The 21,292-nt window shown below is 40.4% G+C and overlaps 1 protein-coding gene and 1 long non-coding RNA gene across 3 annotated transcripts in view; one reads left to right on the top strand and one right to left on the bottom strand.

Annotated features, from left to right (window-relative positions):
- Positions 1-21,283, bottom strand: part of nexmifb (neurite extension and migration factor b) — a 70,149-nt gene extending 48,866 nt beyond the window's left edge. For both annotated transcript variants that reach the window (XM_023959251.2, XM_023959253.2), the window contains exon 1: positions 20,864-21,283. The gene's annotated coding sequence lies outside the window, so the exon portion shown is untranslated. The remainder of the gene's footprint in view (positions 1-20,863) is intronic.
- LOC144994897 (uncharacterized) lies at positions 11,871-19,133 on the top strand. Its single transcript, XR_013658585.1, has 3 exons — positions 11,871-12,007; positions 12,089-12,162; positions 18,696-19,133. It is a non-coding gene; the product is annotated as an uncharacterized LOC144994897 (long non-coding RNA).
- Positions 21,284-21,292: the final 9 nt, after the last annotated feature.

Raw genomic sequence — 21,292 nt, 5'->3', positions numbered from 1 at the left:
GGAAAACAAAGACGGATCTATTTGTCAACAAGTGGATGTATCAGAATGGGGCAGAACAGGGAGCATGTCACTTGCCATTGTAAGTCTCACAATCTTTTTCCAGCTGTATTGTTTTATCTGCTCCTGATTCCTGATGATTGAATAAATACATACTCGGAAATTTAATTTTGAGCTTCATTTTTTTATATATGTCCTCCATCATGAAAAGAAATGCTACAAGAACATGTTAAAAACAACCAAAAACACAATTTTCATGGGAGTGAGGTTTTAAGCAAGTCTAAAATGAGTCAGTTTTCATCCACCATCACAAAAAAAAAAAACATTCCATTACTCCCACAGCAAAGATTTCCCTTTGTTCTGTGAGCCACAAATTATTTCCCCGTTGCTTCAGAAGGCGACTCCTTTACTTGGCTTCAAAACTAAAGGACAGGGGCAGCCGGGACGGGAGGAGGGGGGGTGACACAGGACAGAGGGAGAAGAAAGGAAATACACAGAGAGAAAGAGGCAGAGTGAGGGAATGACAAAGGGTGGGCAGAGCAGGGGTAGAAAAATAAAAAAAATTAAGCCACACATAAAATAGGGAAATCTAGAGAAAGGGTGTTAGAGAATAATGTGTTTGAGGGTTTTAATGAGGAGGACATGGGACCGAACAACAACACCATTCTGCCCTTCAGACCATCTACAAATCTTGATTTTCTCACACCATCTCGGGCTGATAATGCGCCGTCTTCCTTTGATATTTGTTTTCCCCCCTCTTGAAGTCACTGATGTTATTAGTTTTTGAAACCCGGCTTAGAAGCTTATTGATAGGCTACACGGGAAGAAATATAAATGGTCTCAGAATCTCTGATAACAAAGAACAATAATTCTTGTCTATTGCTTGCAAAGTTGCAACACGTCTGCCAAACAAACCGTGTCAGGAGGGAGTTTCTGTGTTTTCCTTCACAGAGACATTCTGTGCTGTAGCGTTTGGCCACGGTGTGATCAGTAGTCTTCCTCCATAATACATAAAAAAGCTTTTTTTGTGTGTGAAACACTTAATCAGGCTGTGTAGAATCAATGAGAGTGGTAAAAAAAAAAAAAGGAGCACACTGTCATGACTTTAATGTTTCTCTGCGATTGGAGAAAAGGGGTGAAAGGGGGGGGTTAGCCTCTCTGATGTGCCACAACTGAAATTGGCAGGCTATCAGTCGCAACCCTGTAACACAATGTACAGCATTTCTAAACAGTATAAAGAGATATGACAGCCAAGAAGGCAGAGAGACAGACTGAGAGCAGGAGAAGAGATTGAGATGGAGTGCAAAAATGCAAGAGAGAAATGCCATTTTTAGACGCTTTATGCATTTGAACATTTTCTTCACAGCTGGGTCAGAAAAAAAGCACCAAGATGGGATAGTATGGACTAAAAAATAAGAATCTTACAATAACTTTGACCTTTATCTAACTGGAAAAGGTACTATATGAACTCAAAGAATATCATTATACTCCGAGATCATGCTGTACTGCCACCATAAATTTGTTTTGTCTCATTAACTTTCAATGAAGTTTTTAAAATGTAATTTAGCCTATTTCTCTCTGTCAAAGGGTCTTGAGGTGTGCAATAGCAATGGACTATTTAATTTCCATGTGATTTAAAAAATGCTTTCAACACATTTTCTGTTAGGGACACATATACAGATCCAATACCAGCAGCTTTTTCTTCTACAGCTCTGACTCTGTGCAATCTTTAAAAGTGTTGTTTTGTATCAACTAGTTGAAAAATTGCATAGATGTCTATGGAGAAAAATGTCATTTGGAAGGCAGCATGTGCTGATCCACAATCTCAATTTACTTTTTTGCATTAATGCTGCCAACACAGAAGTGCAAGGTACCTTTGGTAAAGATGGAAGCTCATATCACCACAGACTGCAATGCGTGCAATGAAATTAAAGTTAAGAAAGATCCCAATAGCATTGTAATTTAAATAGACAAGAGATGACACATTTTTTTATTTGTTTTTGGTTTTTTTTTCTATTTTGAAGCCAAAGGGAAAATCTGGCTCAAGACATAATCTAAACATCGCATGGGGTCACTTTTATAAAGTCCTATGCACTCCGATCATCTTTTGATTTATTGTTAAAGCGGTCCCAGCCCTCTTTCAATTATGATTATGTTGTTTTTAGCCAAAATTTAAAAAAAACTGTCATTTTGTTGCGTCCATGGTACAATGATCAAAAAAATACTTTATATATAAAAAATAATGTCAGATTTGGAAAACACACATGAACATCAGGAAAAAAAACGGCAAATCTTCAGACGCCAAACAAATACAGAATAACTTTCTGTCCCTAGACAAAGGTCAATGTATTTGTAGTGGACAATCAACGGGGAGACACCACAACTACAGAGAAAATAAAAAATTAAAAATGGTTCATGCCAGTTTGATGGACCAGAATAAATAGTTTAACGAGTCTCTGGGTCTCAGTACGCCCATTGACTGCCCCTCACAACTCCAACCTTACATTTCCGGTGCAACAAAAATGGCGAGCAATATTGAAGACGTACAGTTTTGTACAAGATGCCAGACCGGCGAGGAAAATGAAGAAGTACATTTGTCTACAAGCTGATGCATCAGAATGGAGTATTGCCATCGTAGCCCCTACGTCACAGCTACAAGGTTTTTCAAACTGCATTTTTTTTTTTTTTTGTCTGTTCCCGATTCACAACAATTTGAATAAAGAAATACTCAACTGCAATTTTCAGTTTAATTTTCTTAATATTTTTCCTCTATCACAAAAAAGAAATGCCACTTTAACATGTTAAAAACACCCAAAACATAATTTTACCAGAGTGGGCCTTTAATTGTTCTTGGGTTTTTTTTTCCACATTTTGTTAATGGGTTGAAAAAAAAAGAACTCCTAATGAATCTCCTACAATGACCAAATGTTTGCAGAATTTGAAGGAGTCTTTTTAATTAACGAAAGACTAAATCTTTGGCTTAAACCAAGGCTAGAGTACTTTAGCAGGCTTGCTTGGCAACGGAATACTCTGTTTACATAAACATATACTTTGTGCTTTTATTGTTTTTTTCAAGTGAGTTCTGCAAGGAACTTTTTTTAGCATCATACCTGCTGTAAAATATTGAAAAGTTGCTGATATTAAGACTTTTCTATCTCAATCCACTGAAACCACAAAAGCTATTGTGTTTCATAGAATCTAGTGAATGTTAACATTTGACTTTTACATCTTTTTTTTTTAATTTCATGTCTTGAAGAGAGCGCTGGCTGGCTAAAACGCAGCGTGTGTTGCTACATCGTGTTGCCAGGAGCACAGTTTGACGCAGTGCCAGCTTGTGTGACTGTCCCTCCCTTCTTGTGTTTCATCCACTCTGGGCTCATCATGAGATGCCTTGTTGATCCTCTGCCTCCTTTAGCTATAATTGTATTTGTAATAAAGTCATTTTCGAGCATTGGGACTTGAGGCTTAATGAATTAGCAGTGAATCTCAGCTCCATGGAAAATAACCTGTTAGCTTGCAGTATGTAGTTTGTCCCCAGTGGAGCACACACAGTCTAACCAAACATTAGCTTAGTCTACTCTGGAAAGTTTCTCCATGCAGAAAGATAAATGTATTTCTTCTAACTTTCTCAAGTATTTTTTCTTGTTTGCTTTTTAATAAATTCTTGTTTCGGTATTTGCAAAATGCCATAAGCTAACTTGTAATGTTTGTACTGTTGCTAAAATGAATTATTCATATTATTGTGTTTGCCAGGAACTGCAGAGTCTTCAGATTTTCTTAAGGTCAAGGGGGACGATGTCAAAATGGAACTCTTGAACAAAGAAAACAAAAAAAACAATTTATCTTTCATGTTTTTTGACAAAAGTTACATCTGCTATGCAATTTAAAACACAAAATAATCAAGACTTTACACCTCACTACAATGGAGTGAAAGGTCTACCAGGAAAGAAAAAAATAAATTACCGGTAATATAGAATATAAAGTCGTAAAAGTATGATAACTTTTATGAGAATAAATGTTTAGAATTACAAGTAAAAGACTCAATATTTTACCATAATAAATTCATAATTTCTGAAGGTATTTATTAAGAATTTAAGAGATTGAAGTCAGAAATTTTTGAGGCAAAAGGGTGTTAATTAAAAAATACATACAACAACACAAAAAGACCATGTGTTTTAAGCAGTTCCTTCAACATTGGTTTCACAAATAAGGAAAGTACTAAGGAATAAGGAAATACTAAGTCTTTTATGGAGTTAAGATTTTTTTTTTTATAAGTTATTTTTTATGTTGCAGAAAACTGGGCCTCTTCAGAACAACATTCTTGACCCCTAAGCAGTGGATTTCCATCGGGCGCACCGCTTATGTCATCGGCAGTATAGTTCCAGAAGCACATAGTTTCCTGTGATAAAGTATAGCCTTATAATTGGTGCATTGATGGATTTAGTTGGCATGTAATGTGCAAAAAGGCTTAAACAACCAATTTATTTTTGAAAGAGCACAGCTTTTTCCTGGTAAAATTATCTTAATTTAGAAGTTTTTCCTTTTATACTTTCCGACTTTATTCTCTTTTCTTAATCCTTCATAGCGGCCCTTATACTCCGTCATGCCTTACTGTTACTAGTGTAGGCATCAAAGAAATAGCATCTTTAAAAAATATATATTTTGTTTTTAATCCATGTGGTTGTGTTTTAAAAAAGTCACATTTTGGCTAAATGTTTTAGAAAATAGTGCTGGCTTTTGAGTGGAAACTCAACAGCCAAGATTTTCCTGTTGGTAATCAGGTTTATTGATCAGAGCCTGTGAGGAGCTCAAGTCAGTAGTGGTGTGCATATGCACTGAGGTATTAGCAGTGCTTATTGGCCAAGCCTTTGGAACATCTCTGCATTTGAGATGGGTGATTAAAAGGCTGAAGTTATTGAACAAACCCCCACACAAACAAAGGTGCATCTTTTTTCTTTACCCATTAATTAGAACCGGCTTCATTAAGTTTTGGAGCAAAAGGGACCAAATCCTTTTCTGCTGGCTGTATGACTGCATCAACCACTCCACACAAGGACTTCAAATCTGCATCAGTTGCACTGGGCAATTAGGAAAAATCAAATAGAGGAGAGATGGGGGGGGGAGCAGGATAAAAGTTGAAGCTTTCCATTTAAATGGATAAGGTTAATGAGTTATTTGTATGGTTGACGTATCACAATGGTTTAAAAGGTTAGGCGCATCCACACAAATGCCCTTTGGAGTGATCTCCTCTGTTACACGCTTCTTCAAGCAGCAGTAATGAGAGGTCACCATGCACCATGAGGGCCTTAGGAGTCCTGACCACCACATCGCCACCGACATGTTACCGTTTCCCCCAAAATAAACAGGCCTTGAAAAGAGGAGCAGGTCATTTCAGCCCTCGCTCTTAACCTACCTCTCTATCTCTCTTTCAATATCCCTACAAGTGGTCTGCTTTCAGCTCACTGTGACCAGAAAACACTCCTCTCTTGTTTTTTTCAGTACATACAATTTCATATTTTTCAATAACTGCAGAGTTCCATTTTATTTTCTGCTCCTTTGCCACTAAATCCCATGTCAGGTAGCCTGTCCTCTGTTCATCCACAGACGCAATCAGACGTCCTAAGTTTTCCTGCTGCGTGGCTCATCAGCTTTTTAGTTAGCCCTGTGCAATGCAATGCTACGGTGGCCCTGAAGTGCTAATCACACCAACAAATCCCCCAACGCAAGAACACAATTAAAAAAGAAAAACAAATAATTTAAAACTTAACTATAGAGACCAAAACACAATTCCAAAAAAATGACATGAAATAAAAACGTTTTGTGAAACAAAAAAAATGTTCAAAAAAAGAAAAAACAGGAAAAAGTAGATACTACGAAACATCACTGATTGAATGATGTCGTTTGTCCATCATTTCAACCAAAAGTTATTTGGCATGAAGTGATACTGGATATGCTCCCTACTAATCATTAAACTTTTATTGGTGTACGGACATTGATGACACATTTGAAAAAACTTGAATGGAAAAAAAAAAATCAAACGTTATCCAATCAGTGATTTCCCAATTGTACCTATCTTTTCTGGCTCCTTATTCAGTCACATTTTCAACATTTCATTTTGATTTCTGGAAATGACTTGTTGTTTTCCAAAATGTTTCATTTTTGTTTCGATTAAGTTTTGGTAATTTTGTTTTGATCTCTAAATTGTTATGTTGTTTTTTAATTGTGGTTGTGATTTTTAATATGTTCTTGCGTTGGGGGATTTGTTGGTGATGTTTGCACTTCAGGGCCACCGTAAAATGCACTGCGTTAGCAGGCGATCATGTGTGTGGATAACAACGAAGGTAGCTCGATATTAGAACAAAACGCCGGTTTGACGATATCTGATGCAGCACACTCTGACCATGAACTTGACCTGGTAAGAATCAGAGAAAAAGCCTTTGATTAAGATCATTGATTCCACTTTTTTTTTCATAAACTGGTCAGACCATATGTGCCAAAAAAAGCCCATATCACATTCGTCCAGGCAGCCCCTGCTGGAGAGGTGTGTTGCCAGTGTGAGCGGACAGAGGTGTTGGGCTCTGCTTAAGACAAGAGTATTGGACAAACACAAACAAACGAGGCAGCGGCCACTGTGACTCAGTGTTCTAATGAACCAGCGTATTGACTTGCTGGCTTTTTCTTTCTCTCCCTGCCTCCATGTCTTTCTCTACCTCATAAACACACTGCGTCGCTCACTCTCACCCTCTCTCTGTCTGCTATGTTTGTATGGATCCCAGCTGCCACTCGGAATACCAATTACTGGAGGACCAAGCATGGGGGAAGGAGAGGGGGGAGAGCAGGAGGGAAATGCAGAATGAGAGTGAGAAGAAGAGGGGTCTATGAAAAGATTTGGGGGGGGGGGGGGGGGGAAGCCGAGGAGGGCAATGTTCATCATCGGTCAAGGGAGACACTGCCCCCCCACCACACACACACACTTTGTGCTTATTTCCAATGCAGTCTAACTTCAGTCCAGACTCTAATTAGCCACGGATGTTTTACACTAGCAGCTTAAAATTATAGCAAAAAAACACTACATACCTGTATTTGTATTTTTCCACTTCATGGAATGGACTTAAAAGACAAATTACTGTAAACATATTCTATTTTTTATTCTTCAGATTTGTGTAATGCTACGATTACACTGGGTTCAGCAACGTGCGTTTATGTGATCACTTCTAATGAAAAGTCTATGTGAACATGTGTAAATGCGCGTATTGGTCTTCCACTTTCCAAACTCTCCCATTCATGCGTCACTACGCAAGTTTTTCTGTCCGTTTTCACTCTACATACAAAACGCATGTTTAAAGTGAAACCAGTTCAACTAAACAATCAGGTACTTGGATTTGGCGGTGACCTATGGGTCGCGTCTTTTTTAATTCACAGACGCGCCAACGATTTGTAAATTGAACATAAAGGAGAAATAAATGATAGTAGTTTGTGCCAGAAGTCTGACAACAAGTTATTCATGTATCAGAATGGAGCACAAACATTGGACATCAAGACTCTTCAAACTGTGAGTACATGCGCTAGTATCAGGTAGCGACAGACCAGTGTAAACACCGAATGCTAAAAGCACGTTGAAGAAGCTGCGCTCAGCGCGTTCTTTAATGTGCATCACATGCCCGGTGTGTGCGTAGCATAATGACACTGCATTGTGCATGGCATGAGTCTGACATGTTATGGTGTGACAACATCCTCATAACTGCGGGTATGGGAGTGTTTCCAGACCCAAGCTCAGGACTCATCCATTCCTGTCCAGTTAAACTGTTTTTAACTTTGTTTTTCTTTTAAGAAAAAAAAAAGTATTCCATGAGTTCTGCACCTTTTTGTGGCACTACTTTCATTTTTATGAAAACAACATAAGAAAATATTTTTGCTGTGACTACCTGGTAACTTTCTGATTATCCTTTAAACCTATAGATATATTGCACACCCTCAGGAAAGTTCTTGGTCTTGACAGGCTTTCTTTCTATGATTCAACTTTGGATTTGTTTTGAAAATGGGGGAAGTACTTAAAATTGTTCATTGTTCAATTCATCAATGCTCATTTTTGCTCATCTGGTGGACTGATGTTTTTGTGGGTTTCATGAACTGGAACCCAAATTTATGTCAAAATAAACAAAAAAATACTTGAAATCACTTAAACAGTGGGGCTTGAATCTATATTTTATGAAAGTTTAATTTTTGAATGGAATCATGAAAATTGATTACACTTATCCATTATATTCTAATGTTTGGGAAGGGTCTATATAAGGCCTTGTTTTTGGTCCATTGTATAGTTTGCTTGCATTGTACACCATGGGGAGGGACTGCACCATAGTTAACCTGACCAGCTCCTCGGTTTTCCGATGGACCAGGACATGAGGCTTCTGCTGTGTGCCAGTGCTAAAGCACCCCGAGACTAAATGATAAAAGCAAGCTTATATAATAGCAAATGCTTTTCTGTCAAATTCCTCAATGACAACATCCCTGGTTGCAATTTCCGCAGTAAGAAATTTGGCATTTGAAAATACCAGATTTTAAATATATCTGATGCCACTGAGCAAACAGCAGTAGGGGTTGATATTTAGGTAAATACTCCCATTGTATCCCTAACTGAGAACTTTAGCTGACAAAACCAAACCAAACCAGCATGTGACTAAAATTAAAACAGTCCAGGTTTCATTTGCAGCTCTGGGGTTTCCAAGGCTACACTTATTTAAAAAAATAAAATAAAAAACAACAACAACAACAGTTTCACATCAAAATCAAACAGGATCTGTAAAATGCAAAGTGCTGCAATGTGTTTAACCTTCAAACCTCTTGGCTGCTATTGTGGACTTCACCACTTGCTCAAAAAGAGGCTTTAACTTTTCTTGTCAATATTCCAGCAGCTAATGCATCGTGACTCCAATGCCCAAGGACACCTCGTGAGGAGCGTTTGAGACCCAGGAAATAGAAATGACGCTGCAGCATCTTGCAAAGAGCCAGAGAGTCTGTGCATGTGAGACACCTACATTCCACATCCTGTGACACTCTTGCTGCCGACATACAACGGTAAATCAAAGGAGACCTTTTTTGTGGTCTGCCAGAAATAGCAGGAGCTCCTGCAAGGGTGTGTGTGTGTGTGTGTGGGGGGGGGGGGGGGGCTTTGCTGGCAAAGGAAACATTTTTCCTTGTGGAAGAAGCGTTGCACTGTATCTCCCCATTTAAAAACATTTGGATTTGATAAAGGGGATCTAGACCACTTGGGGTTTTTTTGGGACCAGTGACACAGTTTTGCTCCTTCTCCCTTTTCTCCTCTCTTTTTCCTCCAACTGCCACAACAATTCTCATGACAACCTTAATGAGCATGCTCACATTCTGCACGATACCACTAATTTGAGAAATTTCCACACAAAGACATAATTAGACAAACTAATTAGACGAAGACTTCGCTGCACAGAGATCCTACACAGTTCAACTCATCCGCCTACCTGCCGACGACTAAAATAGGAAGCAGCCGTCAAGCATATCCATGCTTATTCCCCCTCAGTTGGTGCAGGGAGATGTTTGTGAGATGGTGCACGAGGGAGAATAACAGGATCTCTCCCAACGGTTGAAGCCGTTCCCCATCAGCCCTTTGTTGTGACTTCAGTGTAACGTAATACTAAAAAGTCCCATCCCGTCACAGACTGTCGTCTTATAACGGAGGCTTCGTGCCCTGAAAACGCTTCACGCCACAAACCTGTGTGAGACATGCTAATAGATCAGAGAGAGAGACACTCGGCGAACACTTAAAAACACTGAGAGTTCTGAGTTGAGGTGTTCGTAGCGAGCTATAGGTGAAGTGGTGGGTTTTCTAATGAAGAATATGACAAGAGTACTTAGTGAGAGTTGGAGTGGCGAGGGAGGAAGGAAGGTAATTGATTTTAAAAGTGATGGGAAAACCCACAGGTCTCAGGAGGGAGGAGAAAACTGTCTCGACGGATACAGACGCCCCAGCTGCTTCCAAGATTAATGGAATTAATTTTTAGTCTCTCCTAAATACATTTAACTGTATAATGGGAACTTAAATTAACAATTTGTAAAGCCCCCAGAGATGGAGTCAAAGTGTAAATTGTTTCTATTATTTTTCTTCCACGCAAAAACCTTCTTTGTCCTTTGAACGCACAACCCTTGGGGGCATCAAGTGTTTTTCTAAATAACCCTACATACTTGTCAGCAACACCTAAAGCCCATTTGGGGGGGAAAAAACAGATTTTATTATAATGTGAATGCAGACCAAAGTATGCATGCACAAAAACAAACTTCTGCTCCCGCAGAAAAGCTCAAGGGGCCAAGCAGGCTTGTGCAGACAGCTCATACATGCACGCCCATGTGTCCAAGTGCCTGGCAGACTGTTGCTGCATTTATTGTGGAGTCTGAATAGCGGGCAGATTTGCAAGCAAGAAAGAGATGCAAAATGTGTGCCACAGTGTTTGTTACTGCTAATTTTCTGTCAGGTCACTAAGTCTGGATAGACTAAGCAGCAAGGGATTAACAGCCAACACAGAGGACTTCTGGAAGCGCAGGCGGTCCCCTAAAACAGATAAATCGAGTGCATATAAAACACACAAACACATATAAACAATGCTCACACACACACACACAAGCAAACGCACGGCATGCAGCAAATTTTCTATGCACAGTGAACACAGATTCCCCACATCTCCAGAGGCCTCATCACTCGAGCCAAAACACTGCAGCAGCATACATCTTTGATATCACTTTTTAAACCTATTACATCGTATGGCTAGCTCGAGCCTCGCAAAGAGATTCTCTCAATAGAATTACCTGCATAAATAAACCATAAGCAAATCCCAAATAGTGCACACGAAAGGCAAAAAAAGGTACACTCGAGCGCAGGCATCTACACACACCTCAGAGACAGATATCAAAGGAGTACATTGTACATAATGTCATTTGAATATAAAAGGAAAATCCCTGGTCTTGTGATGAATTCAAAGTATTTGGCTCCACAGTTCAGAAACAGCGTGAAGGAGACAAAAAAAGGAAGCCGCAATATTGTAAACTTTCAACAAGTAATTGTTGAAACCACCATTTAACTGTAAATATGCAAATCAGATATCATAAATAAAATCATTTAAATGTGTTTTCTTCTGAAGACGATAAAAAAACAACTTTAGGGAGCTGCCAGAAACCTCTTCTTTTGTCTTTTAGACACAAAACCCCGCTCTATAATTGTGTGAGCCACTGAGACAGGTCTAAAGACGAGAGGTGATGCTGAATTGTGACAGACGGATATCTGGGAGTCCTTTAGACGTGGCAGGCAATATCCAGGTACAGAGAGGGTGTGACTTTGGCGGCGTTTAACGCTGACTGTGAGCAAATGATTCACATCCAGCAAGACATCAGTTTCTGGAGCGATGCTCTTTGTCCAATCTGACAGTGAATCCAACAAATGTAACCAAAATAATGCGTATTAAAACAAAATCGCCTGCATGAAAACAAAAAAGGCGACTAGCAAGAAAGGCCTACAATATATTTCTTGCATGAGATCACTGAGTGACATGTCAAAACAATAAAAAATATACTAAAATCTAAAGATATATAAGGCATATTAAGTAAAAGTATAAATAATCAAAAATGAGTGAATAACTTGATTATATTCTTTGTTGATATCAAATAAATAGCTAAGATCTCTGCCTTGACTTCAAACTGGTGTAAAACTATGAATTGGTATTTTCAACAACACCATCTGAACGCGTGTGGTTACTGTGGCAACCCTGCACGTGCAGGTTGCGCTGGCATGACAGCACTGCCTCATTCCATGGCATCAAAACTCAACAGGTTTGCATTTTAAAAAAAAACAACAACAACATATTTTGTCTGCCAGGAGTGTGCACTGATCAGCCTATCATCCATGTGCAAAGGTCCACCAACACAGCTCTGACCTGAATCGGCTTGGCGGGTGTGTTGATAGGAGAGGTGTTACATCCGTGCAATCGCTGTAAGTTCATTCAGTAATTCTCAGATGCAGCTATTATTTCTCAAAGCTTGTTGATGCTAAACTGTAAATTTTATTTGCCAGTATTTTGTGCGCATCAGGGCTGGTTCTGGTTCTCCATGGGGTATTCCAGAAAGCAGGTTATGTGAGTTACCACGGTAAGTTTGAGGATAAGGAAGCTGATAACCTCAGCTATCGGTTCCAAAAACAGAGGTATGTTTTAGGGTATGCTTAGTTCCCATAGCAACTCATGCTCTGAACATAACCTGGTCTGGAGCAGGTTTAGTTGAAGGTTAGTTTATTTTCAGGAGGTGAAGCAGCATGACGTGTCCATTTGAAGATGATTTAGTGGATGAAGAAGCTCAGATAATACTTTTTCCACCGTGAGAGGGTGATAAGACCACGTATGGATGTTGGAAAGATAAACTTTTTTACTTTGATTTAACTTAATTATTTGCGTCAGTTAAGATAAATACTTTTTTTGAGTTCAGTCAACTTAAAAATAACACGTAGTTATCAGACAATTATTGTACTTTCATTTAAGTTAATTCAATTAAGTAGGTGCAACTTTGGTGCTGCTGTTAGATCGGCAGCACAAGGAATTGTGGGATACCATTCCCTTTGCCTGTCTGGTCGGATTTGGGGACAAGTGTAGGTTTATTCTAAATATGTTTAGTTGTAGCTGTTTTACTGTGTTTTGCTGAGTTATTTTGTCCAGTTATGTTTATTTTTTTCTGCACCATGAGTGAGAGGGAGGAAGAGGATGATGAGTTTATTAAGCACCACTAGTGCAATAACAAGGAATTAGTACTGAAGTTACAGTCAGAATCATGATAATTAACTGCATGGTATATATTGTAAATCCACACTGTATCACTTATTTTAATTTTATAAAAATGAGAAAATCGTCAGCCTCTAACTTAGACACATGAGATTGCAAGAAGTACAATAAATGAATATGGAAAAACATTTCATTGAATTGGAGTAATATGAGATTTAGTTAGATAAATATGTAAATTTGAGTTGTATAAACAACTATTGAGTTGGATAGACAGAAGAAATTAGGCTGAATAAATTGAACTCAATTACTTGTTACCAATTGAATCAATTCATTTAAGCTTTATAAGTTGTATATCTATACATCCCAATGTAATTGGAAATATATCAGAAACTCATGCGTTTACTTTGTCCATTATTTTTATCCAAGCAGAAACTCTTTCTTTTGATGATGCAGCCGCATTACTTTTTTGATGGGCGTATAATCTTCATATGCGGTCAATAAAATCTCCGACTCCGTCTCACTGAAGTATAGCGCCCTAATTTTTTCTCCACGCGTTTCCGTGGTGACTACAGAAATCTGCGCTCTATTGAGAATGTCTTTATGTGGTTGCCTTGCACGCGCATTAACCCAGGGTTACCAAGTCGAGCGTAATTACGCTAACTCATATCCGGTCTGTTGGAACCGACATACCCAGAGTAAGCAAGTTAAGGCAGATTTCAGCCAGAGTTCAGGATTAAAGTCAGGGTAGTTTAAACTTGGTTTCTGGAATACCACCCAGATCTATGACGCTGCCCTGCTTACTGCTGATTACCTGGAACAGGTGTGCTCATCCAACCAGAACCTGGAATCACCTGTTTCTAGCATTCAACATCAAGTGAGGCAAGGAAAGGTGGATAACAAGCAGATCTGGATAACCTGGATTTGGAAAACCTTTATGTATTCAATGATACTCGCCAACCTGTCAATGGCGTGCAGTAAAAACCCCAAACAGACCGTCATGTTCACTGATTCACACATACCTACTTCACTTTGTACTACATTAATGATGCATATCATTATTAAATTTCATCCCAGACTGATGACCACTCTACAACACAAAAAAAGCACTGGGCTTACACAACAGCTCGATCCCTCTTCTGCAGAGAATCTGCAGCCGCTCGGAGAGATCAGGCAAAACAAAAACCAGCACACACTTCAGAGGAGCTAATCAGTGTCTGTTTGCATTGTCTCGTTTTCCAAGAACGCAGCACTCACAAGATGCTTGGGAAATTAAATTGATTTTATTTACTGCATCTGAACACATTAGGCTCCGGCTCATAACAGGGGTTTGTGTCTACGTCAGTTTGGGGTTAAGTTTGGAAAACAGGCGTTTTGTGCGTTGGAACAACTAACTAAGATGTGCTATGAAACATTGCAGAAAATATTACATGTTCACATAGCAGCATGCATTAAAAATTTTCTTTCCTTTAAGACTGGGATCATTTTTGTATCCATTTTTCTTCCCTAAGTGAGCATCACTTCAAAAATTCAAGTCGAACAAAAATCAAAAATTAAAAGTTTTATTTGTTTGATTTTAAGGATTTGTAAAGTCAGTGTCTAACTTTAGCTTTGATTAAAGACTCACTTTGAGGAAAATTGTTCTTTTTGGTCTTTTTAAAAAGTTCTTGTGGCCATTTTTTTTATGAAGGAGGACATATTTAAATTAGCTAAAGTTTGCAGGTGTGACATATAAGTTACTACGGCAAGCCACAAGCTCCTTGCATGCTTCCACATGCAGACAAATAGATCCATGAGTGTCTTTGTTTTCCTAGTCTGTATGGCTGGATAGCTCCAATATTGCTCACATTTTTTGTTTCAATGCAATGTTAGCTTGGGTTTGTGAGGGGCTGTAAGCTAGTGGGATAGAGTGTAAACAGATGGATGATGGGAAATGAGGGTAAAATTTCCCACAAACAACTCAGGAGTGAAATTCTGATGAACTACTGCCGCTCTGCAGAAACTATGTCCTAGAAAACAACACAGTTTTTCTATTATTATTATTACTATTTTGGCTAAAAACGGCATCATCATAATTAAAAGACCACTGGAAATGCTTTTGAAATTGATCAGAAGATGATCGGAGTGGGACTTCAAACACTGAAGTTTCAAAACTTTCCTTAAAAACTTAGAAGAAAATAGAACCAACTTCACCAAATAAGGATTTAAGTTTTATTCCCGTCCGACATAACCCTTTGTTAGGAGTATTGTGTAATAACTGACCTAAAATAAACATCAACACATTGGAAACCTGGAAAAGATTTAGTAAATTCACAGATCCACAGAGGATTTAGAAAACACTGCCAGGATCCTAGGAAGCTTTGAGCAACTAAGTGATGAATTAGCTCCTTTTATCAGCAGCGGCTGCACTGAGGTGCATATTTGACTCCTCGTGGGGAGCGTTTTACAGGCTCAGATGTGATATATGCGCGAGCCGTGTTCTGACAATGTTGCTGAATGATGACTAGAGGAAATGGGTTAGAGGAGCAGTGAGAGTAGCGAGTTGAAAAACGTGTGTTTGTGCACGGCGTGCTGCTGTCAGGGGTGAGGCGAGAATAAATGTCAGGCCCACATCCTGGCCCTTCAAGACTCTTTATGCTACAATTAGCTACTTGCTTATGACAGCAAAGACTGGGTCACTGTCACAATGTAAAATACACAGCGCAGCGTTGGAGTTGCGTAAGAAATGACAGGAGGCAAAAAAAAAAGCAGAAAATTGTTACTGAGATGTGCTGGAGCCGACACACTGGGAAACAAGTGAGTTTACACACAGCTGTACATGCTAGAAGTCAAGGAGCGGTGGTACACCCTTCTCTCTCCAGTGATGCATCTGAAATGAGAGGTCCTAATTATTATTTCCATTGTGCCCCACTCCTGTGACAAGGACCACTAACAGTGAATGATTATAATTACTATCCATAGTAAAGCAGCAGCCATGCTGATGTATCATCAGCGCCATCATACAGCAGATGATGATGAGAGTCAGGTCTAACTTCATGCAGCACAAGTCCAGGTATTCTCCGACTGCTATAGGAGAGTAACGATTCATTTTAACAACAAGTCAATTAATGTGATAATTTGTGGTTGCAGATCCGATCTGAAGTCGAAATTGGTTAATTTTGAACAATCCATTCAATTCAATTCACTGACCTAAAATCGATCCAGGACATCTTTAACCAAAACTTCAACCAGTGGGACTCAAATACCTGGGTACTGAACAGTGCAGGTGAAGAATTCCAGATTCCTTGTATTACTTTAGTTTCCCAAAGTTTAGCCCACTGTTGTTTTTCCTACCCAAAACAATACAAACAGAACATAACTAGAACATTGTACCACACTGTATTTTCCACACATTGGACTGGAATGATGGCTTGATCATTTTTTGTTGCCATCACGTGTGTTGTCGTCCACTGTGATGGTCATTTTTGTGTTATGGTAAAAAAAAAAAAACCCTACTATGCCTCAATCCAACTGGTATTTTTCAATATTGATTCTTTTCCTATTGAAACAAATGTATAAAGGTATAGGTCGATTTGATTAACAACTTGACTCAGACAGATCAATCTGATTGGATCTTAGGAATGTAAATCGATTAATCGCAACACCCCCACTGACTGCCAATAAAAAATGAATAAATAAAGTGACGCATGTTTAGTCAGCTGACTGCAACTGCATTATCCTGAGGCTATGGGAGAGCAGCCGCTGGATTCAATTATTGTTTGAAAAGGGCACAAACGGCAACCGTCTGCATAAACGGTGATGCAATTAAAAGAGACGAGTTCCAGCAATCCCTATACGGACGTGGATTTCTACTAACTCAGCGGCGAGAAAAGCCTAATGCAAAGCACAGTCTGTCTTGTGCTTATACATAAATTCACAACATTATTTGGCATGGAAAACAAGCCTGTCTTAAATGGCTAGTAATTATGTACAGAAGCAAATACAGAGCAGGTTTCTTTTGGAGGCACTGGTGGCTTGTTAAGTGGTGACCAGACAAAACAGCGTTTAGAAAATGAAAGGTGCAGGGAATCATTCAAGACACAGCGAGCTTCGCTCCCATTAGAAATGAATCAGACTTTCTCTTCTTTTTCTTTTTTCCTTCCAACTGGCTGCAATGGAGGGATGCAACCTGAACTCCACCCCCCTACAACCTCCCACAACACAATCATCACAAACAGTAACTATGCTTGTCCCTTTTTTCTTCTGTCCGCTCACCCCTCGCTCTGTCCAGCCCGTCTTCTAATCTTCTCACCACGTTCGCCCCCCCACCCCCACCCCCCTCATGTTTTTGCTGCTTTCAACGTGCACCCTGCAAGGTTTTGCTCCCTTTTTCTTCATCAACCCCTCTACTTCATCACACCCCCACTTTCCTTGCCACTAAAGGGAGAAATAAGCCTGCTAATTATTCTGTTTTCAGTTAACGCACAAACATGTATGCATTTGTGTGTGCTATCCAATGTGACCAAAACAAAAAAAAACACGTTTAAATTAGACAGGGAGCACTGCAGACAAGGGGAATCTATTAATGCTATTATATAACAAAAAACAGTGCTGTTATTGCCACTATGTGTGCCATTAAAAAGGAAATAACACATAGAAGTACCCTGTATGAAACCAATTAAAATCCAGCCCTGTCATATATAGTTTCCTCCCTTTCCGAGTCATGCTGGGAAATGTGCCGTTTTTACACCGCTCCTTGCACCTGTGCCCTTTCGCATCGAATCCCCACCTCTTTGGGTTCCTTCTCAAATTTCTCAGCATTTCATCTCGATATGAGCTTGGAGGATCCCGCAAGTTGAAATTCAAGGGGACCCGAGAGAATGTGAGCGGGACCGGGGAAATTTCACATTATCTATCCATCTGCAATATAAGGGGGGTTCTGATGTGGAAGCAGGAAATGAGCTGTGAACATCAAGCCTGCCTGCTCACAGTCCCAGTGGCCACCAGCCTACATACTGAGATCAAGTAGGCAATGCGGCGAGCGGTTTAATAGACACCTCTTTAATTGGACTTTTATTTGTTAATGGCTGAAATCCTGATGCATTGCTTTAATTATCATGGCAGAACTAATTCATGAACACAAAAAAGAGGCGGGGGTCTGCCACTTGAATGGCATCCAAATGGTGTCTCCATCCTCTGTATTCCGACAGCTTCCCATCCTGAAAGTGCTGCTTCCTTTCCAAGGGACATCTCTGTTACGACATGTCTAATAGCGTAAAAATCCTCTTAACAAGCCATGAATGAATCCACTTTCCTTTTTTTTTTTTTTCTTTTCTCCCCAAGATTTTCAAATGAGCCGGGGCTCACCCATATCCTATATGTGAGCATGTTCGCTCAGCCCTCAGAGCGCAGCGCCGCCCTCATAGGTTTGGCTGCTGCTATGGGAAGCGGCGGGGGCTCTGCTAACAACCACACTTAGACCAATCAACTGCTCTGTCAGTGCCAAAGAGCAGCCAATGAACGCAGAGCTCCTTAATGTCTCCCTGATTGCATTGTTTTGAATTCATTACATCACTCTGCTGTAACAGTTTTGCCTCTCTGCTCATACTGACACACATCTACCAAAAAAGGGGGCATTCTTAAAAGTAGATAAACGTTGTTTGCCTGTCACTTACAGAAGTCGCGTTTTTTGTTCTTCCAACTGCTGTGTGTACGTTTCAGTGAGAATGAGCAGAATGTGTACATTTACGAGCCTGTGAGCACAAATGTGTGCGCCTTGCTGGAACAGCTCCTGTCTGGGGGGCAAAGCAGACTGCAAAGAGCTCAGCAGCAGCCCGGGTCCCCCAGGAAATGCTGCAGCTCCCTCCTCACGGCCATGAAAAGCAATCAGAGCCTAGCCTTCTCCCCTGGACTTACTTCTGCCTTTAATTACAGAACTCAGCAGCCGCAGCAGCAGCACAGAGAAAGACTGCCTCCGCTGGGCCGCAGCCAGCATGTCACAGCCCAAACACTGGGCTGCAGACCTGACATGAAGTGTCCCGGAAAGGTTGAGTCGGTCCTGACAAGCTACAGGATGACAGGGGCTGAGGTGTCTGCAAGAACTATAGTGAGGAGACAAACCAGCAGCAGAGCTCCAGGAAAGCCATCTCCAAACCCAAAACAAGATGTTAAAAGCTAAAAAAACAAAGACGCATCTTCTCCTTCTAGTGCTATGGAGCAATAAGAGGCATGTAGGGGTGTAATGATTAATCAATGAATTGATTTTTGTTCCTATCATCCAACCTGATCGATCTGTCTGAGGCAAGTTGTTAATCAAATGGACAAAGTTTCTAAATAAATAAATCGATTATATCAATAATAAAAAATAATATTTGGATTAAGGCATCGTACATTTATTTTACCATAACCTTTTTCACCAAGTGCATCACAGCAGACAACACACGTGTGATGGCAGCTAAAGATGATCAAGACATCATTAGAGTCCAATGTGTGGAAACACTTTGAATTTAGCAAAGATATGTGACCATACAGTGTGGTAGAATGTCCTAAAAGTGTCTCATTGGGATCATTTTGATGTGGAAAAACAACAACTTTATGAAACTAAAATGTGAATGGAATTGCCATTAATTCTTGTTTACTTGTTTGTTTGTACACATATTTATTTTACACTTGATTATCTTGCAAGAAAAACAAGAAATCTGGAAAACTTCACCTGCACTGTTCTGAACTTAGGTATTTATCTCTGAGTCACACTGGTTGAATTTTTGGCTAAAGATGTCCTGGATCAATTTTAAGTCAGTGAATCGGATAGTTCGAAATGAACCAACCATCGACTATGAATCGTATTATCAACCTCAAAATATGATATGAATTGAATCATTCTAATAAATCAGAATGAGAATCACCTCAATGTGTGCAATTATGACTCTTCAGCATGATAGCAGGGTCCTGACATGTCCCTTGGGTGTGAACAAACCCAAAATGTGATGTTCAGACATCTGTCCTCACATGAAGGGAGTGGGGTTGTGGTGTTGTGATGTGTCACTGGGCTCAATTTCTCACTCAATTTAAACTGAAAAGAAAATGACACTGGTGAAAGCCCTGAGAGTGACCACACAAATCACCCTGGCACTAAAGCTATCATACTTTCCACAAGTATGGTTTTTAAACACGCATTTAAACGCAATAATAACAACCACATGAAGTCAATGTATACATTTTTAAGGATTGTTTTGAGTAATCTGTGCACTGGAGGATGAGAAAATGTAAATGAATGAAAGCTATCCTCTAACACTTGTTTAAGTCTTAAAAAGTCTTAAAAATAAAATAGATACAGAAAATTTAACAAAAACAAAGCAGGGGTGTCATCACTTTGTAGACTGGCTGTCCTTGTGGCTGCCTGAGACAAATATCCAGTCATGAAGACACACTAAGCTACTGCTCCAGTGACCCCACAGTGCAGGCATTTACGCACGGCCTGTGAGGCTGCGCGGCGCGCCGCTGCGGTGACGTTCAGGCCAATTCGGGAAGAATTCCTGCTTGCGAATCGTTTTCTCACCACATCACGGTGGAGGGACCTAGCTGTGAGAGGATGTGTTATCCCATTAGGTCTCATTCATGAATCATTCATTAGTGTGGATTATTCGCCACAATTCATCCATTTTTTTTCCCCTTGCCTTTTTTTTTGGGGGGGGGGGGGTCTGCCCAACGCTGATTCAAGATGACGTCCACAGGCCACTGTTTGTCTCCAAAGCATGCCCGAAATCTCAGCAAGCACACGTGTGAACTGCGTCTCAAACGCATTTCTCAGCCTGAAGCGAGCAGAGCCGTTGTTTTGCGGAGAGAGTTTTTTTTTCTTCATTTCGTTCGTAGGTATCGATGGAGCAGAGATACGCAGGAAATGTAGGCTACGACAGCTGTCCCAAAGAGGCACGGCTGCCTCCACTCCGCACGCACGCTACGCTCCCTCTTTGGATGAAAATGTCCGATCAGAGAAAGCAGGAATCGGGGTGGATGAATCAAGCTGTCATGTGCCAACAGAATACACACACACAAACACACACGCGGGCGAGCGCGCGCATTATACGGATTTCAGTGCCTACCTCCGGAGCGCACAAAGTGTGGGGTTTTTTCTCGATGGGATCCTCCTCGGCTGGTCGGTTTCAGAGATGCGTCTTTCCCCCGAAATGCAAACACTTCCCCTGCATGTCTTCCCCCCCACCCTCCCCGCCGCCACCACCAACACCACCTCCAGCAGCAGCAGCAGCAGCCCGGGCCTCCAGTAATAGCAGGTGGACGCGCCTCTCAGTGATGGAGACAGCGCGACTCTCCTCTCCGCCGCCGCTCCATGTTCAATTCGTATTCCAGGAAAGGCGCTACGGAGCAGCCAGCATGTCCCGATCCCACCGCGCTTCTCCCTCCTCCTTTTTTCTGAGGGACAGGCAGGGGCCGCTGCCTCTCCAACTCCTGCTTCGCGGCGCCCCCTCGCCTCTTATCTCTGCCACCGTTTACGAGATGTTGCTATTGTTCCC

Source organism: Oryzias latipes, chromosome 10, assembly GCF_053564925.1.
Source record: "Oryzias latipes strain Hd-rR chromosome 10, Olatipes_Hd-rR_3.1".
In the NCBI taxonomy this organism is placed as follows: domain Eukaryota; kingdom Metazoa; phylum Chordata; class Actinopteri; order Beloniformes; family Adrianichthyidae; genus Oryzias; species Oryzias latipes.
This window is presented reverse-complemented; position numbering and strand designations above follow the sequence as displayed.